At 44.9% G+C, this 27283-nt stretch overlaps 1 protein-coding gene across 1 annotated transcript in view; it reads left to right on the top strand.

The window, feature by feature from the left end:
- The first annotated feature begins 21736 nt into the window (after window positions 1-21736).
- LOC131259627 (putative transcription factor capicua) overlaps window positions 21737-27283 on the top strand; it is a 28086-nt gene continuing 22539 nt past the window's right edge. The window contains exon 1 of the mRNA XM_058261167.1: window positions 21737-23283. The gene's annotated coding sequence lies outside the window, so the exon portion shown is untranslated. The remainder of the gene's footprint in view (window positions 23284-27283) is intronic.

Below are 27283 nucleotides of genomic sequence, written 5' to 3'. Positions count from 1 at the left end.
GATGAGGTTTGTGTGTGCTCCTCAGTTGCACTTTCCATATTTCCGTGGAGTATCATTACTTGGTCGACGGTATTTTGCGTGGGACGATGTCTTCGAAGGGCTCTTCGTACATACCGAAACAACGGTGACTGAAGCCCATAGTGGTAGTGGTGTCGTGGTCGTCGCAGTTGTGAAGATGAAAAATCAATCAATGTAGTCACATTTCGCACACGGATTATTGCATCGATTGCGTGAAAAACGGTGAACGAAAAAGGTTGTTTATCCCAGCAGCTCTGCTGGCACAGTTTGTGTGTGTGTGTGTGTGTGTGTTTTAAAAGGCAGTTCTTTCCCCTTTGCGTAGCCCAATTGTCGCTGTTGCTTGCAACAACGGCACTTGACGTCATTTTTCGTGTCAATATTTCGTGGACCGTTTCTTTAAATACTCACGGGACGCCCCGCGATTTTCTAATCAGTGCTACTGCTCGGGTGAAATGTGCTGTGAAAAAATGTACTGCGCAAGGGACGTGGTAGTAAAAGCAAATCGAAACGCCGTACTGTGCAAGAATACATATTCCGGAGGAACGAACCAGAAGTCCTCCACGACCCATTCACATTTTTTCTTCGAAGCTCTTCCTAATTTTATTCTCGTTCTTGTGCTGCTTCTCTCTTGCTCTCTCGACGGCAGATTCTGCCTCTCTCTATCCGTCGCCTACGCTGCTTCGCTCCATTCAGTTGTTCATTGTTCGAATACCGAAACCGATAGCATCACCATGCCAAGAGGAGGAGCAGCAGAAAAGAATCTTCACGCAATGCGAGAACGGATTCAACGGCGACTTTCAACGATAACTTTACCATTTCCATCGTTTACCTCCTTCGCCGTTCGTTCTTCATCCACCCGGGGTCATCATCTTGAACTGGTTGGGAAAAAGAAAAAAAATCTTTACGATCTTCGCACCACCACTCCATCCCACGTGCCTCCTTCACTCCAGTCACTCCGATCACATTCTGTCGTTCGATTTCGATCATCTCGACTGGATTTGTTTTTCTTCTTCCTTCGGCCCTGCCATCCGTCGGGCCAGTGGAAAGCAAAGCATAATAATGCTACCATGAATGAAGAAGCAAAAGGCAAAACCCACTCGACCGTGCCTGAAGCATAAAGTAGCCAAACACGAAGGAAAATCACCAGAAGAGCGAAGTATGCTAGCTCTTTTAATAATGCTCAGAGAAACAGAGAGAGAACGTGGTTGAGAAAGAGAACATGATGTCAAAACCAGTACGAGCATCAGAGCAGGTTTCGGCGTAGGGTGTGCTGGGGAATTATGGATTTTAAAACACTGCAATTCTTGACTTAACTTGTTATCACAAGCGAATAGCTGTAGGTGCAGTGTATAAGGAGTAGAGAAATCCAAAACATATGTTTTGAGGAATCATATTGGGGTATATCATTCAATTCCAATCGGCAAATGCTGAAATATTAGTAAACATACTTCTTTTTACCTGAGACTTTTATGTGCTGCAGTAGTCTAGAACTCTGCTGTCATTTGATTCTGAACATATTGAAAAGTGTCAGTTTTGTTAGTCATCGCTCTTTAAAAACTTCCATAATTTTCCAAATCTTAAGCTACTGCTGCTTTCATTTTCGGCTATGTCGAAAACTGGCTCGCCCCGCTAGCGCCCCAATTGTCGGTACGCGGATTTTTTCTCGCGGATTGTACGCAGGTGTGTGTGAACTCGCGGTTCCCGTGGATCGGTCAGCATCAACTGACGAATACACTTGATTGCTTACGTTCCTGATGTTTTTCGTCGTGTGATGCAGAAAGGTAACGCGGAGCAGCTAACAACAACAACAACAACAACAACATAAAAGGAAGGAAGAAAGCAAGAATACGATTCCCGTCTCCGTGGGTTTTGTGATTGCTGCTGCGAACGTTCCGAAAAAGAAATTCCAATGAAAAGACTCAAGGAACAATAACAACAACAACAACAGGAACAACAAAGCTAAGTCAAGTGAGACGAAACGGCACATAAAAGGACACCCCGTCGATCTGGAGGGTTTTTCTTCGCTTGGTGGTTCTTGAGTTGTTAAGATTCCACGACATGATGAACACCTTTATGCTCTCCAGTCTGGGATAGTTTGATAAAACAATAATTTCTGAAAACCTTTGCTAGTTGTACATACCGATCACAGGCATTTTTTCTTCGGCCTGGCTCAAACAACTGAAAAATTCTTTTGTCAGTTTGTTGTTGATCAACTTGGTGGAGAGTACGAGAAAGGTTCGTGGTGTACAGTTGTAAACGAAAAGTTGTAATTTTTGTCCACCACAATGCCATATGCACACCTATACACACACGCACCAGCTGTGTGACACATTCAGTTTGACAGTTGTGCTGCTGTAGCACCTTCGAGCTGCGAGAGAACCAGTTTGTCAGCCAAGTCAACATACACCGTTCGATAGGAATTTTCTCGTCAATCCCATTCGATCGGCGACCGTGTAGGAGAACGTAGGTTGTTAGCTTGGCTTTGCGTGCCGCGAGTAACAAGTGGTACCGTGCGCGGCGCGGATGGAAGGTAGACAGAATCTGAAGAGGCCAACAACAACAACAGCCATCCGAAGACGAAGCACATACAAACGCCCGTGTGTACGTACAGTGCTCCGGTGCAGTGATTACCGTACGCTGGTTTGAGTTCTGCCAGTCGACATCACCTTCCGCGTTGATGAGACGTTGTCAGTCCGTTTAGTGATGAATGTTGCTCTTATCGACGGCGCATGCTGTTCTGTACGTTTTTCGCTCGTCGCGTTAATTAAAATCCCCGCACCCGGTGAGCACAATGTATTGCATAAAGTGAGCTGTGTGCTTCGTAGGACGAGTGAGGATAAAAGTCTGCCCAGAATCCTTTCTGCACACACCAACACACACATACACCCACAACCTGCCGATGGAATGCCCCCTCCTTTCGGTTGTGCCCGTCCCCAGAGCATCTCCTGGCTTCACCTCCTTCCCGCTTCTTGAAACGGGAACTGGTTTTTTTCCTACCGAAGAACAAGAAGGCGCCTTCGAAGGAGTAGTCCGAAAGGTTGTCGGCGGACCGCTAGCAACCAGTATCGCAAAGTGGACTGTGAAGAAGACTGAGTGACTGTGTGTGTATGTTTGAACTCGGGTGCTTGGATCGAGTTGTTTGTGCGTTCTGGTACAGTGTGTAGTTTTTTCTTTCCATCATCACCCGTTCGAATCGCGTGCGCGCGCGCGCATGTATGTGTTTGTGTGTGTATACGGTGTGCCTGGCAACATTCCTGTGTGCTTTCATTAATAATACACTGGCGCGTGAGAAAGTCGTCGCGTTTGGCAGTGGAGGAAACATAAGCATAAGGAAAAACAACATGCAAGTCCATTGGCGGGGCGCGATGGACACTACGAGTGAGGGAAAACGATTGATGTGATGGAAACCTTTTAGCGTGGGCCGAGTGCGAGGAACAAGGAACGAATTTCCGGCCAGGATAAACAACCGTCTTGTTCTTGCTAACGTTAATACAAATACACACACACACACACACACACGCATGCACCATCTTCCCGGGGATCCTGCACGTCCTCGTGGGAGTTGTGTGCAAATATATTGCTCACGCAAAAAAAAACCAACAATAGCAAAGGATACGTTCGTTACCTGTCACATGTGATCTAACAACAAAAAAGCGTCATCATCAAGAAAACATTAAAGGTAAGCAGTAATCTACTACAGTTCAAAATAATTATTCCAAAACATAATCTTACATTTCCCGACTATAAAAAAAGACATCTTCCAGCATGGTGCTTGTTTAACACAAGACATTATGCCGCTCTACCAAGTGCCAAACGGAAAATAAAAGGAGCACAACGTAAAGCAAAGTAAGAACCGCAGCAGCACGAGTGTGAAGTGAGACAAAACAAACGAAACAATTTTCAACAAACTTATCATCGGCAACACAGGCCAACAATTCTTTGCCTGATAGAAAAACGGTACGCTTCCACGGTGTCGGTCACGCACTGGAGCATCTGTTGGAATTTTCCCATGATTAGCTCGGTGGGCACTGACTTGCCTGCTCCGGCAAACAGAAAGACGGTATGTAGTAATGCAAATGCTAGTGATGACGATGCTGCTGCTGCTGCTGCTACTGTTGCTCTGCTGATGAGAAAGCGGCGGACGAGGAATGGAGTAATGAAACACAAAAAAAAAAATGAAACAGAACAACATACATAAATCTGACACGAATGGGGATGCAAAAGAAAAGCGCAACGCACATGGTGCACGCCGAAGGGATGGAGATCAAGCATCACGCAAACCCCCCGCTTCACACTCCACCAACAGTTGCAAACATGACGCAAAGTGACGTTCTGCTACTGAAGGCACATGCTAACGAACTCGATGTTCTTTTACGACGTGGTATTTTGGGAATAATAATAGGAATAAAATATGTCACCGTTCTTCAGCATATATCAACCTATTTACAAACATTGAAATTGAGCAAATTACCTCTAAAGTGAAACTAAAACGGGGCAATTAATAACTACTAAATTCCATGGAAACTTCCCCACCTGATAGTGATGACTCAATCAGCAAGAAGCAAAGACACCACGAGGACGAAAAAGCTTCGGTACCTGATACGTCATGTCCTTTCCCAATACACGCACAGTTATGTGCCGTCTTCTCGCGCGTATGCGTATCCTTTCCCGCCGATGGCAGAGGGACGTGGGGCGCATAATGCACACCAGAACCCGTTCGACTGCGCCTGTGTAAACGGGTGCCTTTGGCAGCGTGTTGTTTGTTTTGTTTTTCTCCGCGTTCTCATGTGCTTCCGTGTGGTTCTGGGTTGCTGAAACGAGCCGACAAGGATGGACTGCTGCTGGAAGCCATCTTTGACGATGCACACTTTGATTAGCAACAGCAACAAATGATCCTGTTTGCTCTCTGACAGTTCCGTTTGACAGGTTGGCTTCGGCTCGGTGTGAAAAGCTGTGGGGATGTCGTAGAAACGTTAAACCGGTGCAATCGTTGCACGATACTACTTGGTTTGGCATTATTATTGCATTCGATGCATAATCGTTGCTGAGTATGGCTGGGCTCAGGGTTTCCAACATCATCCACATTTGTGCCTGGCTCTAAAGATGCACCTTTGGTCGCCGACTCTACTCAGCCGAGCGCACGCGCTGCAATTTTTTTCATTTTCTTATTTTCGCTCGTTCTCCCTCTTACCATTTCTACGTCGTATAGCATTTTACACGTCGTCGCGCACAGGTGCGAAAATTTTCCATATCCTTGGCTCACGGAACAAAACATCCGACGCGTTGATGTTCGGTTTGACCAAGTTAACCGATGGATACTTGGATGGATCCTTGTTATTCTGGTGTAGGATAGAAACCTTCGGAGAAATACTGTGTACTAAAACCACTTGCACTCGGCCCGCTGTGTAATTATTCTTTACCAAATGATTTTGTGATGATCCAGAAATGAATCGAATTAGTTATGCTCCCACGCTATGTGCGTCTATAACAATGTTGTGTCCGAATGCTTCCGATACCAACAATTAAGCAACAAATTAAAATCAATTAAATCATGAAACCAACTTTGCGCTTTTTATCAAACCACTCAGTTATGTTGAGGTAACAAAGTGCAGACGTTTTCTGCAACCGCCACATAACTTCTACCTCGACACCGGACCCAAGCGACCCACCGACTCCCATTTGCATCGAGTTTGCAGTTTTTTTTTCCCCAACACCACGGGCCACAGTAGGTTCACCTATGCTTGCCGGGGGCCGTTCGTTTCGCAAGCGTAAACCTGGTCAGCAGCAACCTCCTTCAGCAGTTTTACAATCTCGCCCCGTATAGCGGTTTATTTTTCAATGATTGCTTTTACTCTAGCGTTGTTTTTGCTTGTTTCTCGCGTGTCAGCGCATGTTGCCGGTGGGGTGCTTGCTTTATCGACAGAAAATTGCTAGGCTCACCCGTTGTACGACATTTGTCAAACAACACGCCAAAATCTGCTCACTTTTTACAAACACACACACCGCACATGGTGCGTGTGCGCAAATGTTTTTGACTTGTTTACCGATGATCGATTCATCAATATTGCCATAATGCACATTCCGTCGATTTGCAGCCGCTTGGTTGCGTTCAATAACCTTCTTTAAACCTCTTTTCTACTGTAGACTGGCTGGGAACAACATTTGGCAAATTGTTGTTGTTACAAATCGACAAAAATGGCAGTTCCTGGGAACTGTTGATTTTTTCCCCTTCCCACGTGGAACCGAACTTTTTGTTGCAATTCAGTTTTCCTGGCGACTGATGCATTAACTCTAAAAAGTTTTTATTATTTAACAGACACTCATTCAAAATGGTTTCAAAGACAGCCCGTAATTCGATTTGTGTCTAAATCGATCCGTCTTCAGATGATATCAGTTTCCGTAATGATAGTCCAGCTAAAAGGGTCCATTCTACATCGATTCCTTTCATTGTCGTCTTTATGTTCGCTCTAAAGCTGGCCCCTTTTCTGTACATGCCACCATTCTTTCCTTCAACCATCGCTCCGGCTGGCCCGCGTTTTTCATTAACGTGTCCTCCATCATCTCGCATGTAACGTCTGATGCGTGACAATTTCTTTGTTTGCTTTGAAGCATGGTATGCGTATGTGGGTTCTGGTGACGGGCTATATACAGATTTGGCATTCGAAAAGCTGTACGAACGTCACCGCGACGTTGCACGCACGCACGTTTTCAATTTATGCTCCACCAACGCACAACGGAATTGCCTTGAAACAAAGTATTGTTTATGGTGCTCGGTTTTACAGTTCCAATGTGCCTTCCATCGAGTAGTTGGGTAGGTTTGTCCCCTGTTTTTTTTTTAACTTTGTTTTTAGAAATTGCTTTATCGTTCGATTTACTAATGGCCAATCTCAAATACATTATACATTTTTTTCACGTAGTGGAAGTGCCTCTACCTAAACAACCCCACACTTGAACTTTGTTTTTCATTTTGCATATCAGACTTATGGTACATAACGTAACCAGAAGCGATCTACGGTAGATCGAACACTACTAACTAACTGGGCAACAATTTTGTTCCAAATAATTTACATATTCATGATCTAACCCAATGTTAGTGGCCAGTGCCTTTGTACGCAACACCAAAATGGCTGCAACCCTTTGTGTGCAGCAGCAGCACCATCAAGCAGCTCCCTTTTCCATTGAAATTCTCCCATTCTTTGTGTTGTCGAGATGGTTGGAGTGATTCAGCTGAACATCCCCACGTTTGAAGCGGGCATGCTGTAAGGAAAAGTTGTTACACAGGTAGTATGAACGTTTGTTTAAAACCTAGCAAAAAACTTTGATTAAAAATTTTAATGAAAAAATTAAGTCGATAGCGTATTTGTTCAATCGATAAACACTGTGGTTTCCAAATGCTTTCTGACGTTCGCCCGTTGACCACTCGATTCGAACGGACTAATGCAAGCTCATATCGGAGATATCTCACAGATTTTCTGAAGGTTCCCGCCGCGGCAAACATTACCATCTTATCGAGAATGAGTGGACCCCAATTAGACAGTCAACTAGGGAGCAGAGGTTTGCCAGTTGAACCATTGAGGGCCTGATAATCGAATGAGCCAGTCGATAAAAACACACTTCTTTCGACTGGTGTAACTTCAGCGTGGGAAACACTATAAGCGGTGACTCCTAATCGAACTGCGTTAGGCACACGTGTTACGGGCAAAGCTATTTTCAGTGCGTGTTCATCGCGAGCAAATCAATTACTCACAGTCCACACTCTAATGGTCGCTAAATGGTTCGGTAGAGCCAATGGAAATGTTCCAGAATTTATCAATCTATCCAGCAGCGGTTCAATGGTTTCGGAACAACTCGTCACGTTTATCTGAGCCCCCGCCCCAAACTACCAAAGTGCCAATTGGGCTAATTATAACATTAGTTAAAGCGTAGTAAATTCAAACCGAAGTTTTTGCTGAACTCGTGTTATTGTACGAATTATCAGAAATCCTTTGCTCCAATCGGTGCCGGCCGGTTTGGGCGGAACCACAATGTTTATCGTTCAAATTAGAAGCGACGCCTCGGCTGTGAAAAATCGCGTCTACCGTTTGCACTTTCAGAATCATTTTGATCCAAAAATAGGTGATCGAAAACCCGAGAACCCTCGTACAAACGTGGCAATTCGACTCGACTCATCGGCTCGAGAAAGAAGCCATGTCCGTTTTTATCGAAATCATGCTGTCTACAAGCTTGAAAGAAGAGGGCAAGATTGGTAGAATCAATGTTAATGATTTGTACCGCTGAGAACAAATGACAAAATACCTCTTCCTGGGGCGTAGGCCCAAAACCGGTGGCTGATTGGTGAATGATGAATGAAGGGACTTCCTTTTCGTTAGATTGTTAAAAATAAAATGTCTCCTTGACTGCACATTCTGCTCTTTGTCTGTCTCATTCTCTTTTTCTCTATCTCTGTCCCTGTTTCTCTCTCTCTTTATATACAAAGACAAGAAGGTGGGTTCAAGGTGACCAAAAACAACATTTAAAAAACACTTGAATGAGTTTATCGAGCGCATCTACTTATACCACCACTGAGACGCGGTGTTTCCACGCTAGACGACATCCTGTCTACTGACTCAATGACGCTTCGTGCGCCGTGAACAGGTTGTTTCATCGATTCCGTTGTGAATAAGTTGTTCTTATCCGAAATTGAAATGACCGAATATCGAAACCAAACTACATGCTTTTTGTATTTTCCAAAAACCTCATTCAAGTTCAGTTTTTCTATTGTATATTTTTTTAAATAAAATTTCTCTTTAAGGAAATTTGCTTCCACTATTGTAACTGTTTTTCAAAAAAAACTTGTTAGCTGCCAAGGTTTTCGATAACATTTGCTAGGTTGTTTTCCTCCTTTTGTTTTTCTTTTGCTATAAAATACATCACATTCAGATACAGCATATTGCTCCCGATTGCTAAAGGCATAGTTTTATTTTATTTTTAACTGTTTCTCGTGTACAACAGTTGGCAATCAGTTTGAGTCTCGTGTTGGCAATCAGTTTGAACTAACCTTTTCTGCCAGTAAATTATCAAGAAGCGATAAGAAAATGGCTTTCCCCCAAAAACTTCAAACATTTTTATAATGAAAGATGAACTATTAAACCAAAATTGACTAGTTTATCGGAATGCTCGGTCCGCCTGCCAGCAGTTTCAGAATTAAAAATCGGGTCGATTAGTCTTTGAGGTGATTGGACCTAACAACGACCTAGCTTTCAACGTCAGCAGCAGTTAGCAACTTAAATGATTCTCATCTCCTCGAAAGTCCTCGACGATCCTGCACACCATTTTCCGATGCCTTCTTGTGTCCTAGCAGAGCATGAAAACGTACGGTGCAAGGCTCGTTACGTTACATCATCTTTCCCACTTACGCCAACCTAGTGTGAGACTCAAACGATGTTCTTTTTCCCGTTTGTTTCTTTTTTAGAATCAAGCTTTTTAATAACAGACACTCGCCGGGAGTGCAAGGTTAGATCGTATGACAAAGCGCTACTTAATCGACGAATGCTCTCCACCATTGGGGCAATAAATGCTAATTCAGCGCCGGTGAATCACAAAAGGGTACGCAGCAGCTATCGGTTGCTGTTGCCAGCGTGTTTTGCCTGTCGAGGATTGATAAGTTTCTAAACCAGCACCAATCGAATTTAGTGAATGTTTGGAATGTCCATTCAAACCAACCAGGTTGGAAGCACATTCGGTAATTTAAGTTTCTTTTTTTTTTTGGGTGATGTTTACACATTACAAGCTCTAGTGACTAACCCATAAATTTACTCCAACTTTGTGTAGTTTATTTCATTTACTTTACTTCTTCAGGATTGCTACCGTACCAACATTATCGTTAGTGCAAAATTCGTTAATAGTTTCATTAATTTAAAATATGGAAAATGAAATGTCACTAATTTCGATTGTCGATTGTTCGACCATTTTTGTGCTGGTGATTTTGCAAAATATACTCGAAAGTAGACAATTTCGCATGTATTTATATTCTTTCTGTAATGTGTTGTTAATTTAAGTTAAATCATTATTCTGTAGACCAAGTCACCCACAATCCTATACACTTTCCAATCCAATGTCTACGTGAGCATTTTGAACATGTCTATGCCTCCAGTTATTATGACCAGGTTGGAGCGCCGGTGTCAATAGAATCGCGTGTGCTCCTGACGACGACGACGAGCATTTGGGTTTACTGTTTCTTACCTGGCATTCCCGGGCTGGTACTTGCCTGGCGGTGCATGAACTCTGGACCACCAACTGCCAACTTGGGGTGATGTCACATTAGCAGTTTGAATTAATCAACTTATCAATCCGGCAACAGCGACTCATCGGAATACGCAGCCGGATATTGCGCTCAGTATGGGGTTTTCTTTCTTTCTCCCTCTTTTCCTCCGTCTGTTTATGTTGATGAACTAATTTTAGTTTTTCACCAGTTCCTCCCGGACAAAGGCGTATTTATTTGGCGCTCGATTTATTGCCCTTTTTTTTGGTTTAGTTAACCACTGATCTCTTTTGGATTGGTTTCAATTCCTCTCATTAGCGCCGCTTATATGAGTCACGGTTTTGCGATGGTTGTGTCCGTAGGTTTCCACTTATTTTCCAATTTTAATTACAACTAATTGTGCACTGCCTATCACGCTTTGTTGGTTAGACTGAGTGTCAAAGGGTTGTATGCAATGAATACTCTGTGCGTTGCAAAACGTAACAAAGCTTCATTGGAGAAATTTGTTAAAGAGTGGTTCTTTCTTTTTCCATTCTAACGTTCATTTTTTTTCTCATCGACAGTTTTTAATTATATAATCAATCGACCTCAAACCTTTATTACATCTTCGACAAAATGCTAGATCATCTAAACCCATTTTCTCCTGCTTGTTGTTGCTCGCAATAGAACTGTTTCATTTCATTTATGCACATTCACTGAACGTATGTTTTCGAAAACATGCAAATACATTAAATGTAAGTCAAAAAAAAATTTAATATCGAATAGCACAGTCGTTTATATAGCTGCTTATAAACGTTCGGTCCAATAGGCCAAGAAGCACATGCTCTTCGTAGTCTAACCGGACGAAAGGTTTCCAAGTAAACCTATCATCAACAACCCACATGGGCGCTTGTCCGCGCTGGTACCATTGGAGTTAGTTAGTACATAAAAACATGTATGTGTGTTTGTGTGCGTGTACATGTGAAACCATCAATGGAGCTTCAAAACTTTGTAACACGAAGCCATGTGGTTTCTATCACGCAAAAACCACCTACCGTCTGCTGCCTGGCCGGTCGAAGGAGGCACACAGGCGGATTGCCGTTTATCTTGGCCACAACAGCTGTCCCCTCTATTCTCCTGTGTGCCCCCGTGCCTCCTTTTCGTGTTCTTTGTTGCTAGTTATTTTTTTTTATGTTGCCCTCCCTTTTGCCCCGGCACTGATATCGATTCATTCATTACCCTGAGCAACTGAGTTTTCTTTCATGGATTTTAGGATTTCTGCAATCTCAAGTGTAGTGGGGTAATGCATGACCGGGGGATTGAAGTGGGGTGTGTAGTGGCCAATCAATCTCACGCCCAAACAACAACGGCAGACACGACGATACCAGTTGACAACAGGCTGAGTTGTTTATGTTTTCGGTGTATTTACCGTCCGAAAAGTCCATCGACCACCACAGGAATCATATTTGGTCCACATGTGAAAGATACCGATCGCTTATCGGTGGCAGCTGGCTGACGAAACCTGCAGGAAATGTTTCCAAGCCCCCCATTTGGGGACAAAAAAGAGATAAGCGTGAGAATTGTAAGTTTTTAATAGAGATATAAGTAAAAAGAAATTGAAATTTTACTTCCAAAGTAAATTGCTATGAAATTAATTTACGAACATGTGAATGAAGCAGCAGCAGCTCGTTAGCGATGTTGCCGATATTTCGATCGAGTACGATCTCACGTACCATTTGCTTGGTTCAATCGCCGTAGAATAGTACCAATGTGTTTCGATTGTAAGATACTGGCATGGAAACCGGTGCGCGGCATTGGTGTTTATTTTATCTGTTTTAGCGATAGACAAAAAAATGGTCAGAATTATCGTACGTCGAAAGACGTATGTTTCCAACGTGGAGTTGAATTGGGTTTGGAGAGAGAGAGAGAAAAACATCCATATTAACCAGATTTCGTTTGCGTTTGTTTACACTCGATCGAGAAGGTTCCTCTATCGCCAATAAGGTGATTTTACGGGAATGGTGGACGGAAAGGGGAGGGACAATCGAAGTTTTCTTCAGCCGGTAGAAAGTTTGTTAAAAATAATAAACTTCAATTAGATAAATATACACTGATTGTAAAACACAATGTGTTACAATTAAGCATTAAAATTGTAGGCCTTTGGTATGTCATTTCTTTATACGCTTTCCATAATACTCGAATTCGTAACAATAAGATAAATTATTCCTAGCAAAAGAAAAACACATTTTTCAATTAAGAACTGGAATGTAGTTATACACACGTTTGTAAAATAAACGTTGCGTGTTCGTTTTGTAAAAAGATTGGAATTCCCAAACACGTGATGTTCCATCCACTCCTTCGAGTATGCATGTGCTGTTTTGAAAACCTACGATCACATTTGAACAAACACGCACATCATCCGATCCTCTTGCGATTATTGGCAATAGAGTAGAGAGGTGATTGAAAGAAAAACCCAGCAGAAGAAAACGTCCCACGGCATCGGCATACATACCGGTCAATGAAGATGGAGGAAGATGCTCGAAATTTCGCACCCCACGTTTGAAGGCCATCGCGTTGTTCTTGAAGGAAAAGAGAGATTTGGGGATGCGAGATGGAACATGATGAAGTTAGAAAATAAACCACACATTTTTATGCGAAAACTACAGAGATAAACAACTAGTAGAAACGTTTTTTACTTTTTTCTATCAAATCACTACGATTAAAAAGTTCCTTAAACATTTATGAAACCTAGCGAGAGATAGCGAGGATAGAAAAGAGGACCTTGACGAACGTTTGTTAAGAGTTTAAAATTACTACTGACGGTTATATACACACGCATAGAAACAAAGTTACTCTAATGGGACTTCGGGGATGATTAAACAACAACAAGGAACGAAACATCATTCCTTTCCGGCCGGCGGCTCACTCGATGGCATTTTTCTCATTCCGGCTTTCGGTAGGGGGAGGGGAAAAAAGGACGAACTGAAACGAAAAACAAATGGCGCCCGCACAGTGCGTCGTCCATCTTCTTGATGCTCCCCAGCTCCGTTGGGGTACCGTTGTGGATTCCCGGTATCGATTGACGTTACCATCCCATCATGGCCGCTCCGGTGTTCGCGGTCACGCCGATGTCAATGGACGGGAATGGTGGAAGAAAGGCAAAAGACATAAAAAAGCTGTCCGTGTATTCCGAGAACGGTTAGATAAAGCAACCTTCATACACAGCGTGAACCGCGCGCACCGGTGTACGCTGGTGTGCGTTGTTTACTCGCTCCAAAGGCACCGAAAGACAACAAAATCGGACGGGGCGACCGGGGTGTAGCCGAGTGAACGACGATAAGAAAAACTCCCGCGAGCCGTACAACGTTTGCTACATTGGGGAAGGTATGCACCAGAAAGAGACCTGGGCAAAGACACCCAAGGGCCAACCCGGGAAGACGAATCGTCGTCGATGTCGGGAGGGATGTTCAAACAAACCCAATCCCGGTGCTCATAGCAGCGTGAAGGCAGGGCTAAGGAGGGTAAAGTCGTAAAAAATATATGAATGGATGCCAGTGTTTCGAGGCAAATAACGTTCGAACTAACAACACCATTAAACACCAAACGTGCAACCGTTGGTAGGGATAGGGTCGTTTGTTTGTGAAATAGTTCGAAAGGCATCGTCGACATCGTCTTCCCGCGAGCCTTCACTAAAGTGCAGCGCCTTTTTTCCACGGCACTTTCACTGCAACACCCATACTAAGTTCCTTGTTCGACGACAACAACTACTACTACTGCTACTACTAATAATATTACAAACACTGCTACCTTCTGCTGGCAAAACCGCGACCCTCTGATAACCACCAATCCGCGACGATCCACCGACTCTTTATCTTGTTGCTTCAACCTCCAACGCCCTGCCAACATTTGATCCCATTACCGCGGAATCTTTCCTTGGCGAGTTGTCTCTGCGCTGTGCGTGTTTTCTTTACTTTAGTTGCCCACACCAGCATAAAACCGCGGGGTTGTTTGACTGTGTGGCGTTTTTTTTCTCTCCCCCCAACTCGGCCGCATTCCGTTCCCTCGCGTGTGTCCGTATCGCGGTGCTGTTGCTGTTGACGGGCACGTTTTTCGGTGTGTCAATGGCAAGGACGCGGTCAACTGTGTGCAGCTCACGACTACCTTACGCGCGCGAACTCACGCGATCTTCTTTCCTCCCTCCCGTGGGCGCTGGCGGTAGTAGTAGTGATAATAGTAGTAGTAGTGCTAGTGTAGTGGTACTGGTTGGTTGGTTGGGAAGCAGCGAGAAGATGACGTGAATTGCAGCGAGCAGTTGTGACAGGATTCACCGCTGATGGCAACTGAATGCGAGCCAAACTCGAGAGTTCATGTGACAATTTATATTTATGAGTTAATTCAAACCCCAATCGAATCCAGTGTGAAAAAAAATATCTACTTTGTACTTAAGACAGTTAAATTGACAAGTAGAAACGTGCAGTGTTCAACGAAAGCTTCCTCCACAGTGTAGGGGTATACTAAGAAAATTTATTCTTTTATAAACTTCAAGTACCAGTAATATAGAAAATACGAAATAAAATAACATTGGTCATAATTTCCAAACCCCACCCAAAGCACTTGGACAGAAAGAATTTTTTTTGCCAACCAATTTTGCTTGAAATATGTACGAGAAGGAAGAAATGTGAGCTATAAGAAACCACGAAACCGGTTCCACGCACAGAGGTTATGCTAATTTCGACAGATCGTTTCCGAGGCACTGCTTCTTCAACCTCGATCCCAAGAGCCGAAACGTGAACGAACCGAGAAAACTGCATCCGGTTCGTCGGTTCGGTTCGCCAATCCGGAATGATTGTTCTAAATATTATTGATTGATAAGTGAACTAAAGCTGTTTATAAAGCCAGAATAGCAAACAGCAAACAAACGGATGGCAAAATGGGTTGTAAATATTGTTTTAAAAGTTCCATTCACCGTTTCAATGTGTACACCCCCTTGGGGTGACGGGTGGTTATGGAGCATTGTTCCATTCAAGTGGGACGCGCCCTTATCGTGCTGCGTTATCTGTGTTCCGGCGACCTCTAATGCGTGTTTGTGTGGACAAGATCCACCGTGAAGTGAGGGACACCAGCTACAAATGCTATGTTTTACATTCCCCTCGAAAACACGGGGGGGATGTTTCCAGTGGGACACAAAACGACGGACCATAAAACTAGCCGGTCAATGCCCTTGGCGACGTTAGAGCCTCTCGTCTTTGCAAAAGGAGTTGCACATCAAGTACTTCATGTAGAATCTCCATATAAGGAACCGGGACAATCTTGATGTTTAGTCTCCCCGAAACATCGTACCGTTGTTGATTTATGTGCCATTGCCAAAATTTACCGACACACGGGAAACAGTCGCTCTTGAGTGTGGGTGTGTGTGTGTGTGTGTCTACGTCATGGCGGCACCATAACCGGTTGTATCCGGTGACCACGGGGCTGCAGCTGATAATCAATACACGACCCACAGCGACAAACGAAACGTCGTTCGACCGAGAGTCGTAGCCCGAGATAGCATGTTCCGAAAGCGACAGACGGCAGCTCGCCTGGCACAGCATATCGTGCCATTGAAGCTTTGTTGTGTCTCTTCGTTCTCTTCTCCCCCTACCCGACACACAGCAGTGACCCACAATCAGCCGATGTTGTGGAACGGCTTTGACGGCTAGGCGTCCAAAAGCCCCGTGATGACATGGGGAAGATAGTGGAGATAAAAAGTGTTGAAGTGGCAACCAGCAGCCAGCGTGAGGACGGGTACGACAATTTTTTTTTTTAAATTGGCAAATGATGGGATTTTACACCACAGAGATAGGTCCAACTCAGTTAAACACTAGGTAATATCTATGTTCTTGGAGTTTGTTTCGGTATGATTCGAAAAACAAGTGTTACGGTGGTTTGCGTTAAAAAAAGTGGACAAATTTTCATCGGTGATAAGAAAAAAAGTTAACCAAGCTAATTGAATGAAGTAAATTTTATTGTTAAGTTACATCTTTTTAGTACTTTCAAAAAATATTTCGACAGACAGTCGGGAGCCTTGGCCGAAACTTTACTTTGACCCTTCAACTCCTCCGATGCTCTTTGGGCATGATCTACTGTGGCCAGGTATGTCCAAACCACTGGATCGTAGTCTTTATGATGTTTTCTAATAAAGTGGCTTAATTCCGTTGCACACTATACACTTCTCCATACGCCGGAAGTCTTGACAGAAATAACAGCGCCTTTGTGCAAATCCTTCTTACTGGTTTTCAGCCAGGCGTGCTATGGCAGTTAAGGGACCGCAAAACGCTTTAAATATACTATAACAAGCTTCAAAAGCAACATAAAGTACCAGGGGTTTTTTACCACTTGCCACTGTCGGGCTGTAAATAAACTACAACATCCATGATGGTCACGTGGTCCGCGATAAAGCTGGATGTTTCAACATATAACCAAATGTAGTTGGTTTAATGTTATGGCCACGGTGGATTCAATTTAAATGATGCAGTTGTCATACTTGTTATGAATTTAAAAGAAATCCTATTCTTTATTTTGCTTTCAACGGAAAGTTGTTAGCGTTTCCCGTTTCTGCATGAATAATCGATAAAATTTGTCTATTTTTTCAATGCAAACGTTAGTCGTAAATCCCGATTCTTGTGTAGGATTGTGTCAAAGACCTAGTCAGTTTTCAGATGCTCTAGGTATACTTACAAACTGGATGTTGTTTCGTTGATTAACGCCCCTGTCAAAAACAAATGAACCTTAGCATATTACACCGTCCACATCAGTCTCGCCCGTCCAACATATAACTGTGGTTGAGGAAAACCAAAAAACTAAAACCAAAATAAAAATATCGCATCTTCACGCTGCCACTGGCTCCACCGGGAGTTTTACGTCACTGTGTCGCGTTCTGGTCGCGTTGTTCACGCTGTTCGCTCCGTTTCTCCCAGGCCCAGGCCGATGTACCACGATGTTGAGCTTCTAAGTAAACACAGCTGTCACCAGTCGCGATGATAACGCGCCATGACCGTAACGCTCTCTGTCACGCAGCCAAGTAGCGGAAGGGAGGGAGGGGGGGTGCTAAGTTTGTTACGCCGCCAGTAGTGTATGGCCCGAGACGCGTCCGAGATAGTGGGTGAAACATCAACATGGTTGGGGGAGTATGTAATACCCTGAAAAGAAGAGGGTGCAACAACGAACGCGTACACGGTTCCGTTACCGTCACAAATGTGTCCGATTGAAGCCAACGGCGGTAACCACCCTGGTCACTGGTTTCCGACCGTCCTTTCGTGTACCGTGTTCTGCTCGATTGGATTCTCGTATTCGTATTTTAGTATGTTTGTGTACTACTCGCACAACCCCCCACCAGCAATACCCGACGTCTGCTCGCGGCGTAACGCAGCACTGTGTGGACACTTGAATCGATTCATGTGTTTCATTCGCCGCCACTCAATGGCCACCACATCGTAGTTGGAGGTGAATGAAATGGGGAAACGCAGATTTAACCGTTGCCATTCTAAAGCGAGATGGTCAATTGTATCCCGTGTATGCTTGATGCACAGTGATGGGATCCTTTAAACCATTTTGCAGTTCGTGAAATGTTTTTGCCTTCAAACCAATGCATTTAACCTTTATGATGTTTGCCTTTACACCAACTATGACATTACCATTGTCATAACAAGTTTATTTGACAAGTCTTAAGTACATAATATTTCCTTCTTCACTGTTATTATCTTACGTAGCAAACGAAGAACATCCACATTAGCTTAAAGATTTCCTCAAAAAAAATTTGAATGATTTTTTTGAATGTAATTTCCAATGACTCAAATGCATAATTAACTGAAAGGGTAAAAAAAGATAAAGTACGTCGTTTTGAATGGCCAGGGAGAAAGGGATTAAAGGTATTTTATAACGATTGTAAAAGGTAACTCGGTAGCACACTCATCCGTGATGTAGTGACTACAAACCAGCCTACGAATGCATGACTTCACGGGATAGGAGTTATACTACTATTATGCCAAAAATGTAACCCGTAAAAGTGCTTCCCTCGTAGAAAGTGCACAGTCACAAGCCAAACAAACACAAACCGTTTACCCTTGCTGCTCCATCCAGCTGCCTGGTGCGCGGGGTGATATGCCATCGTACGGTATCCCTTCTCCAAATGACATTGGCAGTTTGACATTGACAGGGAGGTATATGTATATGCTCTACCATTGATGGAACTCCCAGAGTACGACGGGGCGTGTGTAAGGGGGGAAAGAAACGGGGACACACAGCGTAGCACACCAAACAACCTACAACCTGCATTCGGCACCGTTCGGCCTTAGGACCTCCGCCCCAAAAATGTGCTGTGGCCGGCAGGTACCTCGCGTGAACTGTTTACAAATTGTACTTTAAAGCCATTAACTCTCCCGCGACAGTACCCTTGCCTGGGCTGACCTACCGACCAGCGCTTCCCCGCCCAAACCCAACATCCAACCTTGTTCACCGTACACCGGCCGTCTTTCCGTCGTGCGTGCGATACCCCGTGTACTCTTCGTTCCGGGGCCGAACGTTACTGCCGTGCGCCTTTTTGCGCCTACAGACTGGCAGCAATTTGCGTAATACTGTTAGGTAATTGCCCATCCACCCTCGTCCAACACGACTAACCACCTCTTCTCCACGGGGGTTTGTGCAGTGTGTTGTTGCTTTCTCCTTGATGCCCGTTTGTTGTTTCAACGGAGAACGAACAGCATAAATTAGTACCTCGACCGCAAAAGTAATTTCGTTCTCTCCCGGTCGGCGGTAGTGAAATTGACAAATACTATTCGGTAGCTACCACCAGTGAATGAAGGATAATTCAGTCATAAGTTGGGGGGGTGCAAGTGACGCTACTGTGCAAGTGAGGCAATTGAAACTATTCACTGATGTCGACTAATGCTTCTGTCAAAAATACTTCTAAGACCCATCTTTTAGTTATTTATAGAACTTTGTGTTCTGTCTTCATGGAGGTCGTCTTTTTAGATTGGCCAACAAAGTCACATAAATTATTGACACCTGGAAAACCACTACACCAAAATTGTTGCAATAAGTTCAAGAGAAAGTCAAGCTTCTTGTCGGACTTCAATTATATCGTTTAGTTTTGTACGAGGCTTTCCATTGCTGTATCGATAAAATACATTCTTACCCTCATGTAAGCACAAGTTCTGTATGAAAAAAAAAACTTACGTCAACGGAGGTGATTTGGTTTTGGGTTTTTGGTATTAATTTTATATTTATGTTGTGAATCACTTCCACCAAAACCAACCGGCAGTACCTTACAACCTTACCTATCTCGAAACGATAAAGTGTAAAAAAATACGCTTATTTATCGCTTTCCTTGTTTTCTTTTCCTTCCAGACATCATCCTCATCATGTGCGGTACGAGCCAGCGACTGGCGGTTGAGATTGGGTCCGCCAGTTGGAGGACCTTTTTCTACCTTCACCACGTCTCCCCGGGCCGGGCGTTGGCAATTTGGCGAAACATTCGTGTGTGCGACCGTGGACGAAGAGGCGAGAAAGGCGGCTATAGTTCCCGGTGCGCCGCCCCGTAGTGGGGACACGATCGTACGACGCGCCAGATCGTGGATGATTTCATCCAGTTAGAATCCAAACCCGTCAAGTGTTGTAGTTTTGCTTTTGATTTTTTTTTTTTTGTGTAGACTCCCTGCTGGCATGCTTTCCGTCAGCTTGGTGAAGACGACGTTCGCGACTTACGTGTGACACTCGCGACTTAACTGGGAAGAACCACGTGAATGTTTGTGTATGTGAGGGGCAAACACAAGGGTTTTGCGCCGGAGAGGAACAGTTCCGTTGATTAATTAGTGTCCCATCGAAAATACGCCGAAACGTAGACGGTTTAATGACTGGTGGCAGGGACGACGGGACTTTATTTTTATTTTATTTTATTGCTCGTGTCCACCCCTTTTCCAACCCACTAGCATTGATCACAACTTCACCCGATTGACGTCCCGCCCGGCTGTGTCGATCTTCGCGTGCAGCAATTCCGCTTTGTCCGTCCTGGATCATATCCATCTCGATCGCGATCCACTCGCACAGTGGGCGGGGTCGATGTACCAACGATGGTCATATTTTAGAGTGCAAATTGTCAAATACCTCAAGCGTAATGTGTAGTGCACAACGCTTGTTGGTTTTTTTTTCAACGAGATAAAACGTTCTTTGTTCAAAAAGGCGATAAATGGTAGATTAGTCATCGGACCAAGGATTTCCCGTTCCTCAGCTCCCATGGCGTTAATGATCTGTTTTTCCACCATTTCACTCTTGCCCCGGGTGCGCTGCATGCGTCATCTCACCGTGCGTTCAATTGCCGTACGGGGTGGTTAGTAAAACCCAGGTTCCTTCTCCTACCTCCCATGTACTATCCGGGAGCCTTTGTTTTACTTTCAATGCGCGTGTTCTTCGTTCACGTTCGTAGTTCAACTGTGGTGAAGCAGCGCACCGCGTTTAGTGATCGTCGGGCAGAACGACAAATGGGAAGATTGGGATTGTTTGGGACGGGGGGACTTCGCTGCACATAGTCGATGTCATCGAGCTGGTGCCCCTCCCATTTCCCCCCGCCATTTGATCACCGTTCCCTTTGCCGTTCCGTCGCGAGGCGCACCAACAATTCCGCACACAAAATGAAGAACTGCCTCTCCAGCGATGCGTAACGCTTGGGAGATCATGATGAAGAGGAAGAGGTGCACGTCGGAAACTGTCGGGCGCAGGAACACGCATCAACCAACAGGGTGTTCGTATACGTGTGTGCGTGCTTTAGTGCATTGTGAACATTGTACAACCGGTTCTATTCGGCCGGTACACTTAGCTTTCTGTTTCGGCTTTTTACGGTCAACCTTTTGACTCGTCGTGTTGTAGCCCGCGCACGCCCGTGTTCAGTTCTACCGTCGTGTAGTATATAATAATAATTATAGATGCTTTGTTGGGATTTTTCGATTCTTCCTCCTGGCGCCTTTGTTCAGGCTCGTTATTTTTGTCCGCCACACGCGCAAATCCTGGCGCAATGTGCACGTTTTATTTAATTTCATCATTAATTCGCATTCCACATTCGTCGTCGCGGTGATCAACGTTGAAGCGACTCTGCTGCATTGGCCAAAAAACACCCCAAATATTCGTGCGACAAACCCACAGCGAATACGTCAAACGGACTAAAAATAGTAATGAAGAAGGCATTTTATCTAAACTTTTCGTTTTTGTTCTATCCATTCCTAGGCAATTGTAGATGTGTGCGAGTGTAAATAGTGAATTAGTACCTCCCGTGACGTTTTGTAAGATAGTTCGGTTACGGTTGTAAAATAAAACCGACGAGCATTGTTGCGATAGAAGGAACGGAGCGATCGTTTGTGTGCGTGTGGATATAGTGGTACGTTGTTGTGTTTGTACCGAGAAGTATTACTCAGAACCGTGATACCACCGCCGCGTGGTACTGCGATCAGAATTGTGTGGAAGAGTGGGAACCGACCGGCAGCATCCGCCGTCAGTCCGCCGAAGCGACCACGTCGAGCCATTGGATCATCGGCACGGCAAGGATTCATTGAATTGCGTACAAGGGAGCGGCAACAAAAAAACAGCTGAGTGTTGGAGCGCGTCCAAGGTGCAAACTGTCAAACGGGATCGTGCGCGATCCCGCGTGCTACGATCCTTTGTTTCTACGCCATGTGCCGTCACGCGTCACTCCCGTGGTGTTCGTGTGTGCGACTGTACGCGCAAACAATGCATAATTAGCAGTGTTCGACAGGGGGCGGAAATGGGCGGTAACAGCCACCAGCGCTAAGACAGGGAGAGAGACACGTTAAGAAGGTGACCACTTAGCCGACGAGCAGCTGTTACATCCGTTACACGTGCGAGCGAGTGTTGTACTGTTGTGTGTGGTGTGTGCAGTTCGTGTATTCATTGTTCTCCGTTTTGGTTTGTAAATACTCCGTCAATGGCCACCGCCGTTTCGATCCGCGCACCGTGGACACCGCTGTAACGGCTGCACACCACTACACGATGGCCGTCCCGCGGGGACGGCGAAGGTGCATGCTGCTACTTCTGCTGCTCCTGCGGTGGTAGTGGTGGTGAACTGCAGCAGCGGAAACCCGCATCCACCCCATCATCCGGACCGGATCCACGGGGGGGGGGATTGCTATGGAGAACGGAGAGACGATGAGAGTATAGCGATAACGATGATGATGATCAATATGGCGATGACCCACACGATTAACCTCCACTAAAAGGCGCGAGCCGCCCCGTCATCCGCCGTGTAGGCGTCCGCGGATCCGCCCGGGCGAGACCATTCCGGGGGTTGTTCCGTAGCAAAAGAGGTTGGGGAGAAGGAGAAAAAAGTGCTGTGTGGGTTGATAGTAACGTGTGTGCGTGAGTGTTCAGCGATCGTCTATTGCCAAAGCATTAGACAAACGGCAGCGACCGGCATTCGCTTGTCTTAACATCGTGTTCCCAAGCAAAGTGAAGAAAGAAAAATCATCAATCCGCAAGCATATAAAATAACACACAAAAATACCACCAAATTTACCGAAAGAAGAAAAACATCAGCAAACATCATTCAACGACTTGACCAACCCTCCCCTCCTGGGGGCCCTGTATTTGCGTGTGTGTGCGTGTGTGTTTAGTGAACGTCCACGGTGCATGATCCGCCACAATCGCTGGCCGTTCGTCTGATCATTCCACCTCCCTCCCCTCTGTTTCTCTCTCAATCTGTTTCTCTGTCCGTCCCGGTGGCGGCTTGACAACAAACAAACAAAATTAAACGGCCCCAACGGTCAATAGAGTGTGGCCGGTCGGTCGGTCAACAACAAAAATACAAACACACTACGGCGGGGCTGCGTGCTCCCATTTACTATCGAGCAAAAGGGAAAAAGTGGCTGCGTTTGCGAACCATTTGTGTACCACATTCGTCGGCGACCCGATAAGCCGTGTATCGTGAAGCAGTTGGAGATCCAGGGTGGGTTTCCTGGATAATACCTTCGCTCTAGGTCCGGTACACGTAACAGCAGACGCAACGGGTAAGGCATCATATTTGTACATGATTTGAACTCGTTCTTATCTCTCCCCCCCAACCGGCAGGAAGGTTCAATAGTTCAAACAGGAGCGAGCGGTGAGGGAAAGTAATTTTCGTACGGATTCCATTTTATTACCGCTGTTAAATAGACGAAAGTTTCTAACAAGATTGATAAACCATTTGTTTTGGAATCGTGCCACGTTTGGGCCGGAAGGTTTTCTAGTCGAAAAACAAAATTGGCAGTGACCTGCGACGAGATTAAAATTAACTGCTTTTCGCATAACCACTTTTTTTAATTAGAACCACACAAACTTGTGGTGTCCGTTGGGTTGAGAGCTCAATTGACTCGAAGCGTTATTTGCTAAAGTTCTACCGTACACATTTAATCTGTAAACTGTGTGTAGTTCTGACCGAATCTCCTTGTGTCGATAAAAAAAGAAACATTAAATCCAATCAGGGAACGCGCCAAATTTGACTTCTAAGTAACCCCCTAAGTAAATCGGCACTCCGGGGTCATACTTACTGCATTGCTTTTTCAAACGGCTGCGGATTTCATTTACTAACACATTACGGTTGGTAGTGTACGCAAGGGTTCACAGTTTTGTTTAATGCCATGCCATTTGCCTTCCGTTTCCTTCCACGAACCCTACATATACCCACAGACCGGCACACCCGGTTGTTCTCTGCCAAACGGCGTCACCGACACTGCGCCGTCGGTTTCAAGATTGTTGCCAAGCCGTCAAGATTGACGGAGATTTGCCCGGCGAAGGGGGAGGGGGCGCGACCCTTAGGGGAGGGAAAGGAAACCGGAAAAACGGCTGAGAGAGAAAAACAAAACGGCAGTGGAAATGGGTTGAAGAGATAGGTGGCGTGTGGGAAGTTGGGTGGGTGCAGTGCCGCCCCGTGTAAACATCTCGTTGGCTATATTTACTTTAAATTTATATTTATAAAATCCTACTACGTGTCCGAGTGTGTTAGGATGTGTGTGTGCGTGTGTGTGTGTGTGTGTGTGTTGCTTGGATGTTGATCCCGTTTGGAGTGTTTCCCTGCCGTCCGCAACATTTACGGTCCGCCACGGAGGTGCAGGTGAAGCTACACGCCAGGCCCTACGCAAGATACGGGGTACACAAAGTGGACCGCGTTAGGATGAAAGCGAGGCAGCGGGGGAAGCAAGACCGGCGGGCAATGCCGACGACGACGACGACACTAATGCTCCATCTTCAAAGTGTGCTTAGAACCAAACGCGGACAAAGATGCACGCTAGGTTCCCCGTACCGGACGCACTTTGGGGCAGCCACCTCCCAGGGGGAGGGGAGTCTGGTCCGATTTGGTCCGTCAGATGCCATCACGTCGTCTGTGTCGCCATTTTTTCGCTCCTTTATTTTACAGTGACGAGTTCTTGTTTCGCGTTCATCATCTTTGCTCGGCCAAAGGGAGCCCTACTTTCTTTCTCACCCGGTGAGGTGCACTGGAACTGGGGCTCTCCCATATCGGGAAGAAAGAACGGTTATGTGACCGGATCGCTTACATAAATTGCGATCTGCTCGCAGAGGGAGCTTTTTTGTGCTACAGAAACCTTTACTTGGAAATGGTAATGAAAACGTCTTTTTTTACCAGGGAATGATCGATTGGAGCCTTCCCGGCATAATGAGATCACAATTCAGGTTACATTTTCAAACAAATATTTGTTCAATTTATGTACCTCACCATCATTGATGTAAAGCTGCATTTCAGTTGTATCTAATGATAAAAAAAATATATTAGAATGGTACAGCTAGGAATAAACCAGAATCCTATGTCATAATATACTCCTCGCCCTAGAGAAGAAATTATTTTCTCAAACTACTGCTTCGTTGCTGGAATTTTCCGCCTCCATCTTTTGTGCACGGATTTGTGACATTATGTGGTAAAGTTTAATTGGCTACCTCACTGCCGAGCGCCTCATACCTTCGGCTCTGTGAGGGCACTTTATACAACATAAAACTTCGTCCCCTACATTATACTTCCTGCGCAACAACCCAGGTGGTAAAAGAGAGAAGGTAAGGGAGGGAAAAGTCCTGCAGGATGTACGCCTTTCGATAGGGGAAGGCACGCACAAAGGATGCTTCAGCGCAAAACGCTCGTGGCATAAATAGAACCACTCACGCAGTAGTGTGTAGTCCTCGGCTCCCCCCTTTAGTGGTGAAAGAATAAAGTAAGCTCCCCGTTTGCCATGGGTTGTAAGAAAAAAAGGGGTTGAAATCTTTTCCACTTTGCAGTCTCTACCCACAGTTTGCCAACATCTTGCCCACCCACCCACATGCTCACCACTGGCAACAACCTAATGGCAACTAACACCACATTCCCTACGCACAGGAAAAGCTTCGTAAAAAGTTTCCACCCCCCAAGGAGGGTTGTCCTTTCATCCTGCGGACAATACCACCTCCGTGCGACCACCTTATGGGCGCGTTTTGGATACTCGACTCTCGTCTTGAATAGAGATTCTTTTTTTTTTTCTTTTTCCGATTGCTGCCCTCGCCTAATGCGTGGGATGCCGGGTTCCTCCCAAGTGTAACTTGTTTCCCCGAGTGTTTCAACCACGCTGAGAAACACACGGTGATGGTGAAACGGTAAATTTACCGCCCACACGAACACGCAAATACACAGGCACATACGCCGGTCCCGCAGTGACGCCCACGGAGTCACATTATAATATGCACGAGACCCCAAAGTGCATCAGAAAACATGCGTTTTTTTTGTGTTCTTCAGAAGCGTTCGCTTTCTGGGGTGGTAGTGGTTGCCCAGCTGATGAAAACTGTTGGGGAGGGTCAATTCAATCCAAGTACACATTTGCTCCCCGATATAATACTGCTGGTGAAGAGGTTTAAGCTTCAAAGGGCACACTCGTCGTTGGGAAAGTCGATACGCTTGTCACGATCGAAACTATATTGACGAGGGAGAAAAATCATCCGGGGTTAATATTTTAACTCAAATAAAATAACTTCACGAAGTAAATAGATTAGAAATATTATGTAATATAAAATAATTTTGAGAGAAATATCGCAATGTGTAGAAAACGATTTTCCCATCGCATACACGCAGACGCCAAACGGAGAGGAATATTAAACTCAACTTACCTAGCTAAAGTATTTACCAAATATTTTAAACTATTGTAAAATATACATATGGTAAAAAGTTATTGCGACCGTTATTGCGTCAAATTGGTCCACGGTGAAATGAACACGGTATGGAAACTGGACGACAAATTGAGTCTCTTGAGACAAAAACTGTTTTTAATTTCTCTTGTACGTCAAACGGACTAAATTATTAGTCAATTATTGGTTAAAAATAACAATCGAAATAATTGTAGTTAATAGCCTCCTTTGCAATCAAAAAAAAAATATTACAGAGGTATTTCAAATTAAAGATGCTTCAACTAATTGGTAAAGATCTTAGCAAATGATAGAGTAATTACAGCGATGGCTTTCCTCGGCCTCCGTGGTATTTTTTAAATCATGCCAAGAGTTGGGTGGTCGCTCATTTTTATGCTATTTACTTCCGATTTTAATCCGCAATTAAACTTCCCGACTTGCTTTACATCTTATCCATCGCTGTGTGGTTTAGTCAAACCGCTTTCGATTTACTCCCTCGCCTGCTTCAAAAATGCCGACAATTGATTCGTTCCGTTTGTTCGCGGAATACCAAATCATCAGGTTGGGTCTGGAAAAACATACGTCCAATGCCGACGTACCGTAAAACCCTGGCTGCGTGCAATGTTTTGCGCAAAAGTAAAAGGGCGCGCATCGCTTTTCCCGAACCGATCGGGAGTGAGGAATATCAAGCAGTTGCCAATTACCATTTGTCCATTCGGTACGGAGCTGATGAGCGTTCAAAAGTGCACACTGCGCTTTCCGGATAGAGTTTTCTTATCATCCCCCCTCCCAATCCCCAACGCTTATTCCGGGGAGATTATCGATAGCCCGGATGGTGTCCGCGACTCGCCTCGGTGAGTAGAGCGTTTCTTG

The sequence above is a fragment of the Anopheles coustani genome, chromosome 3 (genome assembly GCF_943734705.1).
Source record: "Anopheles coustani chromosome 3, idAnoCousDA_361_x.2, whole genome shotgun sequence".
Taxonomy (NCBI): domain Eukaryota; kingdom Metazoa; phylum Arthropoda; class Insecta; order Diptera; family Culicidae; genus Anopheles; species Anopheles coustani.
Note: the sequence above shows the minus strand (reverse complement) of the source record. Positions and strands in the feature narration are given on the sequence as shown.